The following is a 12162-nucleotide window of genomic DNA, read 5'->3' on the forward strand; positions in this document are numbered from 1 at the left end:
GGATTGGTAGTAGTGGGAATCTGCCTGGGGAAGGGGGACACACCTCATCAACAAGGGTACCTGCATAATGAACATTTGTATACCTAACCCTGAATTGAACCCTGCATCTTTAAATTTTTTTTTTAAAAAGGTTAAAAAAAATTGGCCATTTTAATGGTTAGTAGTGTCTTATTGTTGTTTTAATTTGTAATTCCCTAATGAAAAATCATGCTGACCATCTTTTCATGTGCTTATTTGCCATCTGTGTCTCTTTTGTGAAGTAGCTGCTCAGGTGTTTTACCTTTTTTTTTTTAAGTTGTTTTCTTTGAGTTTTAAGAATTATTTGTATATTTTGGATATCAGATATCTACCAGATATGTGTTTTGCAAATATATCTTTTCAGTTTGTGACCTGTCTTTTCATCATCTTAACAACATCTTTTTCAGAGAAGTTTTTAATTTTAACAAACTCTAATTTTCTTTTTTTTAAAGAAGGGGATCTTGCTTTTTTTGCCCAGGCTGGTCTTGAGCTCCTGGCCCCAGGTGATTCTCCTGGCTGGGTCTCTCAAAGCACTGGGATTATAGGTGTGAGCCCCTGCATCTCACTTTTCATTTCACATTTTGCATTTAGGTCTATGATGTATTCTGAGTTAATTTGTGTGAAAGTTGTAAAGTGTTTTCTTATTTTTTTCTTTTGCATATGGATGTGCAGTTGCTTCAACCACTTGTTGAATGGACTATCGTCCTTCTCCATTCAATTACCTTTGCTCTTTTGTTAAAGATCAGTTAAATATATTTGTGTGATTCTATTTCTGGACTCTGTATTCTATTCCCTTGACCTATTGTCTGTTCTTTTACCAGTACCACATCGTGTTGACAATTGTAGTTTTATGGTAAGTCTTGAAGCTGAGTAGTGTCAACCTTCTGATTATCTTCTTTGTTTTTTGGGGGTTTTTTTTGAGTTGGAGTCTCACTCTGTCACCCAGACTGGAGTGCAGTGGCCGCTCCCGGCCACCGCAGCCTCGACAGCTGGGCTCTGGCAATCCTTCGCCTCAGCCTTCTGAGTAGCTGAAATTACAGGCGCGCGCTACCACACCCGGCTGATTTTTGATTTATTGTAGAGATGCGGTCTCGCCAAGTTGCCCAGGTGGGTCTTGAACCCATGGGCTCAGGCAATTCACTCACCTCAGTCTTCCAAGGTGCGGGATTACAGGCTGAGCCACCGAGCCCGGCTATCTTCTTTTTCAAGATTGTCTTGGTTATTATGGGTCTTTTGCCTTTCTATATAAATTTTAGAATTAATTTATTGATAGCCACAAAATAACTTGCTGGAATTTGTATTAGGACTGCATGAAATCTATAGATCAAGTTGGAAAGACTGACATCTTAACAACATTGAGTCTTCCAATGTATGAACACAGAATATTACTCTAATTAATTTTTTTACACTTAAAAAAATCATTTTTGAAAGGACAGACCTAGAGAGCGGAAAGCCATTTTTCATCTTGTTCTTAAACCCTGACACAATGATGAGAAAGTAGATGCTTTGTTAGGTAAAGATTAACCTTGCTGACTTTGTCTTTTCAGAAACACAGACTTTCTGGGTGCCAGGTATCAGAAGTATCTCATAGCTTTTATCAGTAGGGCTCAGCAAAAGTGGCAGTCAAGCTTGCCTAGAGTAAAGGGCGTTTACAAAGCTACTACTTCATGAATTAGGCATAAGTTATGCAAATTACAAAACTTGTGATTGCAAAAGTTATGCAGATTGTAGGACTTGTGATGGCTGGTGGGGGGCAGATGGGGATTCCATCTTCCAGTAGGTTGGGTGCTGTCTGCAGGGAAGTCAAGGATCCCCTGGGGCTGTCCACTTGGATTGCATAGTAGATAAGGGGACATGCACCCTCCATTAGCTCTAAGGAATGTTATCCAGGAATGTATAGGAGCACTGGGATCCTCACCACGCCCCTTTCTAGGGGCTGTGATAATGTGGGCGGACATTAGTGGGTCTCTGTGTCACAGGGTCTCCAAGACGTTTGCAGGTGGTCAACAAGGAAGTCACGGCAATCATGCCTACCTGATGGCAACATCTCCAGGGGAAAGGATTTAAGCCAGGGCTGGGGGGGAGGCAGGGAGCTATGGGACCACACTCACCTAGAGTGTAGGCCCACTTCCTATTTGTGGGAAGTGAACTTTTCTTAAATAAATCTTTTCTTCTTTCACCTCTTTGTGTGTTGCAATTCTTTGCATTACTCGGGTTTCTGGTTGCCAGTGCACACCTCCAGCACACCGGCTCTGGCAGTGCTGCACCTCCCCATCTATTCACCCTTACCCTACCCATACCCTAACAATTTTGTCTTAGACTAAAGGAACAGAACATGAAGTCAACAGAAGTAGCCACTGTGAAAACTCAGGTGAAGACATGAGACTAATCCCCCTTTCAAACACGATTGAGGAAAACATGCTTAAAATAGGGAGCAGGCAGCCCTTAGGGCACAAATTCAATGAATAAACAAATAACCAGGAACTCTTGTGATATTTAGGCAAAGCATTTACTTTATAAATAGGATTGCTAAACCTTATAACAAAAGTTCTGTTTAAAATATTTTAGTGCACATAAACAGTTATCCAAAGTACATAAAGAACTAGGAGTGTAAATCTAAGGACTCATTTTAAAAAGAGACAAAGTGGAGCTTCATTACTTATCATTAGTTAAGCCAGCAATCCATGGCTGCATTCACTTAAGATCTAATTTATCGCTGCAAAGTAGGGCGTGGCTGCCACTGACAAAATGAGGAAATTGAAGCAGCCTTGTTATATTTGGGTCAAAATATAGTTTGATCTCAATTTTCTAGGTCATTCAAGTAAAATTTTTGCTCAGGACTGAATGATTCAGTAACTACTTCATTTCTTTTTTTCTGTGGTAGAAGATAATCACACACTGGTCACTGGTATTTCTCTGAAGAAGACAAAAGCACAACTTGGCTCAATCTGAACATCAGTCGTGAATATATATCACTTACTTGTTTATTTATTCAATCAATAAGATTTTAGTGGGTGCTATATGCCAGGCACCATTCTAGGCACAAAAGATAGAAGCATTCCAAAGAAAGGGAAAAGTATGGATACAGAGATTGGAGGTCCTGTATTATGTGGGGAGGGGGAGGGAGAGCTTCTCTTATAAGGTGACATAGGAGCACATACAAATCTAAAGGATAGAAGAGGCGGAGTCATGTGGGTATCTGAAGGAAAGTGTTTGTAAACAGAAAGGCAAATGCAAAGATAGGAGCATCTTTGGGGTTTCCAAGGAACAGCAAGGAGACCAGAGGTAGTGGGGACAGAGAGGTGTGAGGAAGGAATCGAACTGGAGTGGACACTGGGCCAGCCTGACTATGCAGAGCTTGCTAGGTCTTGGGGAAGACCGTGTAGTGTTTCGAGCAAGAGAGTGAAACATTCTGATTTCTCTTTTTTTTTTTTTTTGAGTTGGAGTCTCACTGTCACCCAGACTGGAGTGCAGTGGCCGCTCCCGGCCACTGCAGCATTGACCTGCTGGGCTCCGGAGATCCTTCCACCTCAGCCTTCCAAGTAGCTGGAACTACAGGCGCGCCACCACGCCTGGCTAATTTTTTGATTTATTGTAGGGATGAGGTCTCGCCAAGTTGCCCAGGCGGGTCTCGAACCCGTGGGCTCAGGCAATCCACTCACCTCAGCCTCCCAAAGCATGGGATTACAGGCTGAGCCACCGAGCCCGGCTCTGATTTCCGTTTTACAGTTTCACCTTGACTGCCTTGAAATGTGTGGATAATGAAATCAGAGGACAAGAGAAGCTGACAGACCAGTTAGGAGACTGTTGAGTAGTCCAGGGAAGCAAAGTCTAAGTTACTACAGGTACAGAGGTAAGAAGAGACCAGTCTGGGGTATTTTTGAATTTGCAAAAGGATTGGAAGTGAGGTGTGAGAGAAGGAGATTCAGTTGGAACTTCTGAAGACACCCATGAGGTCTGTGCAATGTGAGCAGTCAACACCTAAACCTAGGAAGTGGATTTCCCAAAATTCCTTGATAGCATCCAAGAGAAAGCAGAAAACATCCCAGTGGGGACACAGCAGTTTACTTGCTTTATGTTGTTATTATTATATATACCAATTTTAGAAATGCTTCGAAATGTATATGCCTCTTTTAGAAAATTTGGAAGATAGAGGAAGAAGACAGAAGAAAAATAACTACCTTTCCACCACTGAGCAAGGGTAAACCACTAGTGAAGTTCAACGTAAGTTCTTCCAGGATTTGGCAAATATGCATTCACATATAAGACCACATTAAAATATATATGTATATGTCAGCCTCATACTCTACATTTGCCTTTAATTTCTTTTTTCCCTCTGACAACCTGATATCATCTTTATTTTGTCATTAAGCCATGCTAGTTTTGTTTCAACTTACTTGTTTTTCATCATCTTAGTTTTCTTAGTCTGCCATGACAACATAGCACAGGGTGGGTGGCTTACACAACAGAAATTTATTTTCTCACAGTTCTGCAGCCTGGAAGTCCAAGGTCAAAGTGTTATTAGCATTGGTTTCTGGTGAGGCCTCTCTTTCTGGCTTGTAGACGGCCACTTTCTTACTGTGTCCTCACATGGTCTCTCTTCTGTGTATTCTGGAATAAGAAGAACTCTCTGACTTCTCTTTCTCCTCTTATAAGGCTACAAATCCTATCAGATTAGGAATCCACTTTTATAATGTCATTTAACCTCAATTTTCTCCCTAAAGATGCTTTTTCCAAATATAGTCACATTGGGTGTTAGAACTTTGATATATGAATTTGGGGGTTCAGGGCAGGGATGCAATTTAGTCCATAACACCCACCCCAAAGTATTCTTAAGGTTTTAAAAGCAAATATGAATTTGTAAATTTCCACTCTTATCAATCACTTTAAAATATAAAACCGAGTCCACGCTTTTGTTAAACCCTGCCCCAGCCATGTTGTTCTCTGAGATCTGGCCAGACCATGCTTTTCCCTAAGATTTGGCTCCCTCCCCTACCTCCTCGGGGAGATGAATTCTCCCCTCCCCCCACCTCTATGTCTGTCTATATCTCTATTCTACTTTCTCAATAAACTGTATTTTCCAATTTTTAAAAAAGTATATATATAACTGATAATAGCATTGCTATGGTTTGAATATTTGTCCCGTCCAAAATTCATGTTAAAATTTAATCCTTGGGGTAGCATAATTTAGAGGTGGAGCCTTTAAGAGGTGATTGGGTCAGAGTCGGGCTCGGTGGCTCTGCCTGTAATCCCTCACCTTTGAGAGGCTGAGATGAGTAGATTACCTGAGCCGCGGGTTCAAGACCTGCCTGGGCAACTTGGCGAGACCTCATCTCTACAATAAATCAAAATTAGCCAGGCCTGGTAGCGCGTGCCTGTAGTTCCAGCTACTTGGAAGGCTGAGGCGGAAGGATCGCCGGAGCCCAGCAGGTCGAGGCTGAGGTGGCCAGGAGCGGCCACTGCACTCCAGTCTGGGTGACAGAGTGAGACTCCAATTCAAAACAAAAAAAAAGAAAAAAGAAATGCATCGGTGGCTCAGCCTGTAATCCCGCGCCTTTGGGAGGCTGAGGTGAGTGGATTGCCTGAGCCCACGGGTTCAAGACCCACCTGGGCAGCGAGACCTCATCTCTACAATAAATCAAAAAATCAGCCAGGCGTGGTAGCGCATGCCTGTAATTCCGGCTATTTGGAAGGCTGAGGCGGAAGGATCGCTGGAGCCCAGGAGGTCAGCAGTCTGGGCGACAGAGTGAGACTCCAACTCAACAACAACAACAAAAAAGAGGTGATTGGGTCAAGAGGGCTCTGCCCTCATAAATGGATTAACCCACTTATAGACTAAAGGGTTAATGGATTCACAGGTTGTCATGGGAGTGGAACTGGTGGCTTTTAGGAAGAGGAAGAGAGACCTGAGCTAGCAAGTTAGCATGTTCAGCCCCCTCACCATGTGATGCCCTGCACCACCTCCGGATTCTGCAGAGAGGACTCACCAGCAGGAAGGCCCTCACCAGATGCAGCCTCTTGACTTGGATTTCCCAGCCCCCATAACAGTAAGAAATAAATTCCTTTTATTTCTAAATTACCCAGGTTTGGGTATTTGGTTTATAAGCAACAGAAAATGAGCTAAGATACATATTGATATTTAGTCTCCAATTTAGTCTTGAAATAGAGGGCACTGGGTCATCCAATGGGAGGACTGGACCAGAGCTCTTAAAAGTGCCTCTGGATCTCCAAATCCTTCCATCATGGGATTTTCAGGTGTGAGAATCTCGTTTGAAAGCACAACTGAATTTGGCCACTCCCATTTCTCCCTAAATCACAAATTCACATCAACACCAGTCATTTTTAAAATGTGAAATTAAGGAAAGATTGTGTTGAGAATCTATATTCTGATAAGCTGTAACATCTGGTTTCTCCAACCAACCAGCACTCATGTGTTGGGTCATTTGGATTCCTCACTTCCTCCTTGACTCTGCAGTAGAGCATGTTCTAATATCTAAACCTAAGTATGGGCCCAACACTCAGCTCTGTCATACGACCTATTACATGAACAGATCACAGGCAGAGCGAGAAACAAACACCCACAAAGTTAGATGCTGGAGGCTCCACCATGGGAAGCCGGTGAGAAGTTTCCCAACAAATATGTATTTCTTTATTAGAATTACATAAGAAGAATTTCTTCCTCCCTTCCTGATAAAGAAAAGTTATGCTTGCAGAGCCAATAGCATTTTCTAGAAGCTCTGTAGATGTGAGCTCCTACTTTCCTCAGTTATCTGGGAGATCGTTTTATTTGCTTAGAAAACCTTAAACTCATGACGCGAAAGCACTAAATTCAGAGATTTGAGAGGGCTCTTGGATGAGTTGTGTCCATATCACGTTATTAAGTGACTTTCTAGGTTCCTTGATTCTATCGAGATAATAAGAAAAATATTTCAATGGGCCAGCTATATTTTCTAAACAAAACCATGGCTTCCACCAGAAGGCAACTTTCTTTATCCTTAGCCCAGAAACACAGTCTATGAAACTACACAGATGTAAATGACAACCTTGGTTTTGCCAGTTATTTTCTGGTGACCTTGACTAAATGACTCAATCCCTCCAAGTCTTGATTTTCTGCTGTGTAAAATTGGAAGCTTTGATAATGTACTGAGAACTTACTTATAAAGTGCTCAGCACAGTGGATAGATGCTGTTATTATTATTACTATTACTAGTATTATTATTAATTCCCTGTCTTTGTTCTCATTAATCCACCCTGAGTAATTACTGTCGATGCTGGCTTGTTTTCCAGCACCTTCGAGGATCAATAGGCCAACACATTATTGATGTATCTGTTAGTCTTTCTATTGCCTACTGTTTTTCTATTACCTTTTTTTTTTTAGCTCACTTTCTTCTTGGCTGACCCCAGTAACCAACAAAAGCTCTCCAGGTTGTGTTTTGATGGAAGACTGGAGTCTCTGTTTGAGGCCTAGTGTTTTGGGAGGATTAGACTGGCTTGCATACAGACATCTAGGTCCTACAGAAAGATCTTTGGGATTTAAGAGGAGAAAGGGAGTGAAATTTCCTTGAATGGCAGAGATCTGGGACAACAGGATACTAAATGCCAAGATTTGGAGCCTCCTTAAAAGATCTCTGTGCCCTAGCTTTGAAAAGGACCATATGATTTGGGACAATGTTGCATCTCAGAAGTGCAAAAACAATAACAACAACAAAAAAAAAAACCCAGAAAATTCTTAAGGTAGACTAAGAAATGACTCCCCAAAAGATATCCATGTCAAACTCCTGGAAACTGTGAATGTTACCTTATTTGAAAAAGGGTTAGCCGGGCACGGTGGCTACTTGGAAGGCTGAAGCGGAAGGATCACCCGAGTCCAGCAGGTTGGGGCTGCGGTGGCCGTGAGCGTGCCGCTGCACCCAAGCATGTGTGACAGAGTGAGACTCCGACTCAAAAGAAAAAGGGGTCATTGCAGATGTAGTTAAGGATCTTGAGATGAGTGCTAATCCTAGATCATCGTGATGGCTTAAATGCCATCACAAGTATCTTCATTAGAGAAAAGAGAATATAGACAGAAAAAAGAAGACACAGAGAAGGTGATTTGAAGACAGAGAAAGAGACTGGAAAGCTACAAGCCAAGGAATCTCAAGGAATGCCAACAACCACCAGAAGCTAGAAGAGTTGAGAAAGGAAATCTCCCCTGGAGCCTCCAGGAGGAGTAGAACCCTGGACATAGGACTTCTGGCTACAAACGCTGTGATAGAATAAATGTCTGTCGTCATAAGCCACCATATTGGTATCAGTTTGTTATAGCCATTACAGGACACTAATACAGTTCCCCTTCAAATTTTCTGAGATGTGTATCTTAACCCCCAAGAACTCTTAAATGATTTTAGGAGATGATAGCCCTTCTTCCCCTCACTCTGACCGCTACATCCGTCCCATCCCTGCCACCAGAAAATAATTTGAGATTAAATTACTCAAAATTATGCTGTAAGACTTAGAACTTAATCTAACCCTTATCTTTAAAAATAAAACGAAGTGCGTTTTCTTGCACCTAATTATTGTGAAATCAGTCATGACCACCTACTGTAAACTGGTGGCCCTGGACAGGCTTTTCTTCCCCTCCTGTCCTTGTGCCTGCCTTCATGGCTACTGGGAGTATTGGGGGAAAGAACCATAGAAGCAACAGGGGTATGCTTTCTTTTCCCTTTCCCAGGACCTGAAGGCAGTGTACCCCATTCTCAGAGGATCCCCAAAGGATGAGGCTTTCTATGTCAGCATAGAAGTCAGAAAGGCACCTCTATCCCGTCCTGCTTCCAAAACCTCGAACCGCTTTCCTCTCCAACCCAATCCGGTCTAGAGAGAGCACCAGGAGTTTCAGAGTCTGTACCATGATGCACACTCCGAGCAAAACCTTCCTAATTTATTAATTTATCACCATCCCGCCCACTCCTTCCCCAGTCATCTTGGTGGCACTGATGCATTCCCCACAGAATGACCAGCTGGATCCATTTTAATGGTTTCCTCCTCTCTTTTATTTACCGTTCAGTGGCCACCAAGCCCTCTCATCTTTTGTGGTCTGTCTTTGATCTCCCTGATGTTGGGGACCCCACTGAGTTTAGCAGCCCCTACATCTACTCTGCGGCTGACTCTCTTGCCCAGATATTTTTCTTACGACGCCAAGTCAGCCTCGCCCTACGATCTGCCTTGGCAGCAGCCTCATTAAACTCTGCAGAAACTCCATTTCTCATTTTAATTCCCCTGAACTAAATGGTTGCCCTCTCACTCCTCATATCCAACTGGCTTTTTCCTGATGGGAAAATCGTCAACAAAGTCCAAGTCCTTCTCCCTCTCTGGAGCTCTTCAGTTGATCCTTCCAGAAGGTCAGAAAACTTAACAATGTTCTACTCATTGACAGAGCACTAGCTCATTCCCTATTTGATTTGTTTGATTTATTTATTATTTATCTGTTTGTTATTTATTAGTTATGTATTCACTTCATATATTTTTAAATGATCGTTGGAACTGACACGACTTTCCTCCTCTAAGTGCAAAGCTCTTAAAGTAAATGTGGGGGAATTAATTTGAGGTGAGAGGAGAGGCCTGATACAGATCAATGTGACCCTCTCTCCCTTCTAACCCAGAAGGTCACATATGGAGGGCTTTTTCGAGGAAGCAGAGGCCAGGTGCGGTGGTCCATGCCTGTAGTCCCAGCCCTTTGGAAGGCTGAGGTGGGAGATCACCTGATGCCAGGAGGTCAAGGTCAGCCTGGGTGATATAGCAAAACTCCAGTCTCTACTCCCCAAAAAGTATATGTTTGTTTATATATAAATATTTTTTTGAATTAATCCAGCAGTGTGGCACATGTTGTAGTCCCAGCTACTCAGGAGGCTGAGACAGGAGGACCTCTTGAGCCTAGGAGTTTGAAGTTGTAGTCTATTTATTTTATCCAAAATAAAAGGAAGTAGACAACAAAGCTAGTCCTCCTTGATATGTAACAAACACTATTTACACAAGATAACTGTGCACAGCAGAGTGCTAGGAATTTGGGAGTTAGGGCAGGAGTTCACGTTGTCATCCAGTTTAGCAAGTCACCTGGAGTAGAATATTTGCCATGCCTGCTCTGCAGAGCTCTTGGGTCTTCCCACCCTTGGTGATTGCTTCTCCTCAGCCCCCAGCACCCTGCCATCCTGAACCCCTTGCTCCTCTCCTGATCTCCTTCTGTCTCCTTCTTAAACATCCTTACTAGCTCTTGGACACACCTCTACATCCCTCTTGAGGCCATCCAAACCATGCTCTGAGGGCTACCCTTCCACAGATTGAACGGATTATCATGCTTCTGTGCTAAACAATGCTTCCTCTCCTAAAAGGAATTATGCCCCCAGACCCTCAATATTTTTCTCATCTCTTCATCTTGATGAGAGACATTCCTTGTTTTTGTATTTGTGGAATACAGAGTTTCCTTTTTCCAGATTTTATTGCCTCTTTTTTTTTTCTTAACCAGAATAAAGGCAATTAGAGCCCTAAAACTTTGTAATAAACACAAGCTAGGAAGTAAAGATATCTAAACTGTGAGACATGGAAATAGTTCGAAAATAGATTTTCTCATGTCCTCACTGAACTCTCCTCACCAGTGTTTGCCAGATGGGCCCTGCTTGGCAAGCAAGGGGAGGCAGCTAGATCAACACCTGACCTGCTAGGCCTTCCCACATTTTCACCCACATGGCAGAGGGCAGAGAGAATCCCACTGAGCATGAGAATTAAGGAAGGAAGGAAGGAAGGAAGGAAGGAAGGAAGGAAGGAAGGAAGGAAGGAAGGAAGGAAGGAAGGAAGGAAGGAAAGGAAGAAGAAGGAAGGGACGAAGGGAAGAGGCGATCTGTGAGTGATCAACTCTTAGCCTATGTATATCTGAAAATGCATTTGTTATAGTCCCCATTCTTGAAAGAGAGTTCAGTTGTGTATAGATGTCTGATCACAGTTATTTTCCCCCAGCTCTGATTTCTGGCACCCTTCATTGCTTATGGAAGCCGGCCATCGGTCTGACATTTGTTTTTGCGGTAACCTGTCTTTTCTCCCAGGCAGTCCCTCTTTATCCCTGGGACTCTGCAGTTCTCCTATAATGTATCTAGATGTCTAGAGATGGGTTTATTTGTATTCATCGTGCTAGAGACCTGGTGTGCATTTTCAATTTGAGGATTTGAAGATCCGTGTCTTTCACAATTCAAGGAAATTCTTCTAAATATTGATTCTCTGCCATGCTCTACTTCTCTGACTCCGGTTGGGCTTCTGTTGGAGCTTATTAATCTCTCTTCTCAGTTCTGAAGTCTTTGTATCTATGATCTGTGTTATGGCTCATTTTCTTGGTAGTATGGGCTAATTCATAAGTTCTCTCTTCAGTTGAAACCAGTCCAGCCACAGATTTACCCAATCTATGTTTTTGCTTGTTTGTTTGTTTTTGAGTTGGAGTCTCACTCCGTCGCTCAGGCTGGAGTGCAGTGGCACGCTCACAGCCACCCCAGCGTCAACCTGCTGGGCTCAGGTGATCCTTCCACCTCAGCCTTCCAAGTAGCTGGAACTACAGGTGCATGCTACCATGCCTGGCTAATTTTTTGATTTATTGTAAAGATGAGGTCTGGCCAAGTTGCCCAGGCTGTTCTCATACCCATGAGCTCAGGAAATCTCCTCACCTCTGCCTCCCAAAGTGCTGGGATTACAGGTTTGAGCCACTGTGCCCAGCCCCAACCTATGTTTTTATTATTATTATTATTATTGAGTCAGGGTCTCACTCTGTCGCCCAGGTTGGAGTGCAGTGGCACAATCACAGTTCACCGCAGCCTCAGCCTCCTGGGCTCAGGTGATCCTTCTGCCTTAGCCTACCGGGTGGCTGGAACTAAAAGTGTGCACCACCACACCCAAATAATTTTTTTATTTTTTGTAGCAGTGAAGGCTCACCATGTTGGTCAGACTGGTCTCAAACTCCTGAGCTCAAGAAATTCTCTTGCCTTGGCCTCCCTAAGCGCTTGAATTAGAGGCATGAGCCACTGTGCCTGATCTATGTCTTAATTATTTCAGTAATTATTATTTCAGTAGTCTTGTTTTTTCTTTCTGTAGTTTATAATTGGTTCTTTATTATTTTTTTTTTAATACCTG

The sequence above is a fragment of the Carlito syrichta genome, unplaced genomic scaffold, assembly GCF_000164805.1.
Source record: "Carlito syrichta isolate Samal-C Ts95f unplaced genomic scaffold, Tarsius_syrichta-2.0.1 Scaffold56983, whole genome shotgun sequence".
Lineage (NCBI taxonomy): Eukaryota > Metazoa > Chordata > Mammalia > Primates > Tarsiidae > Carlito > Carlito syrichta.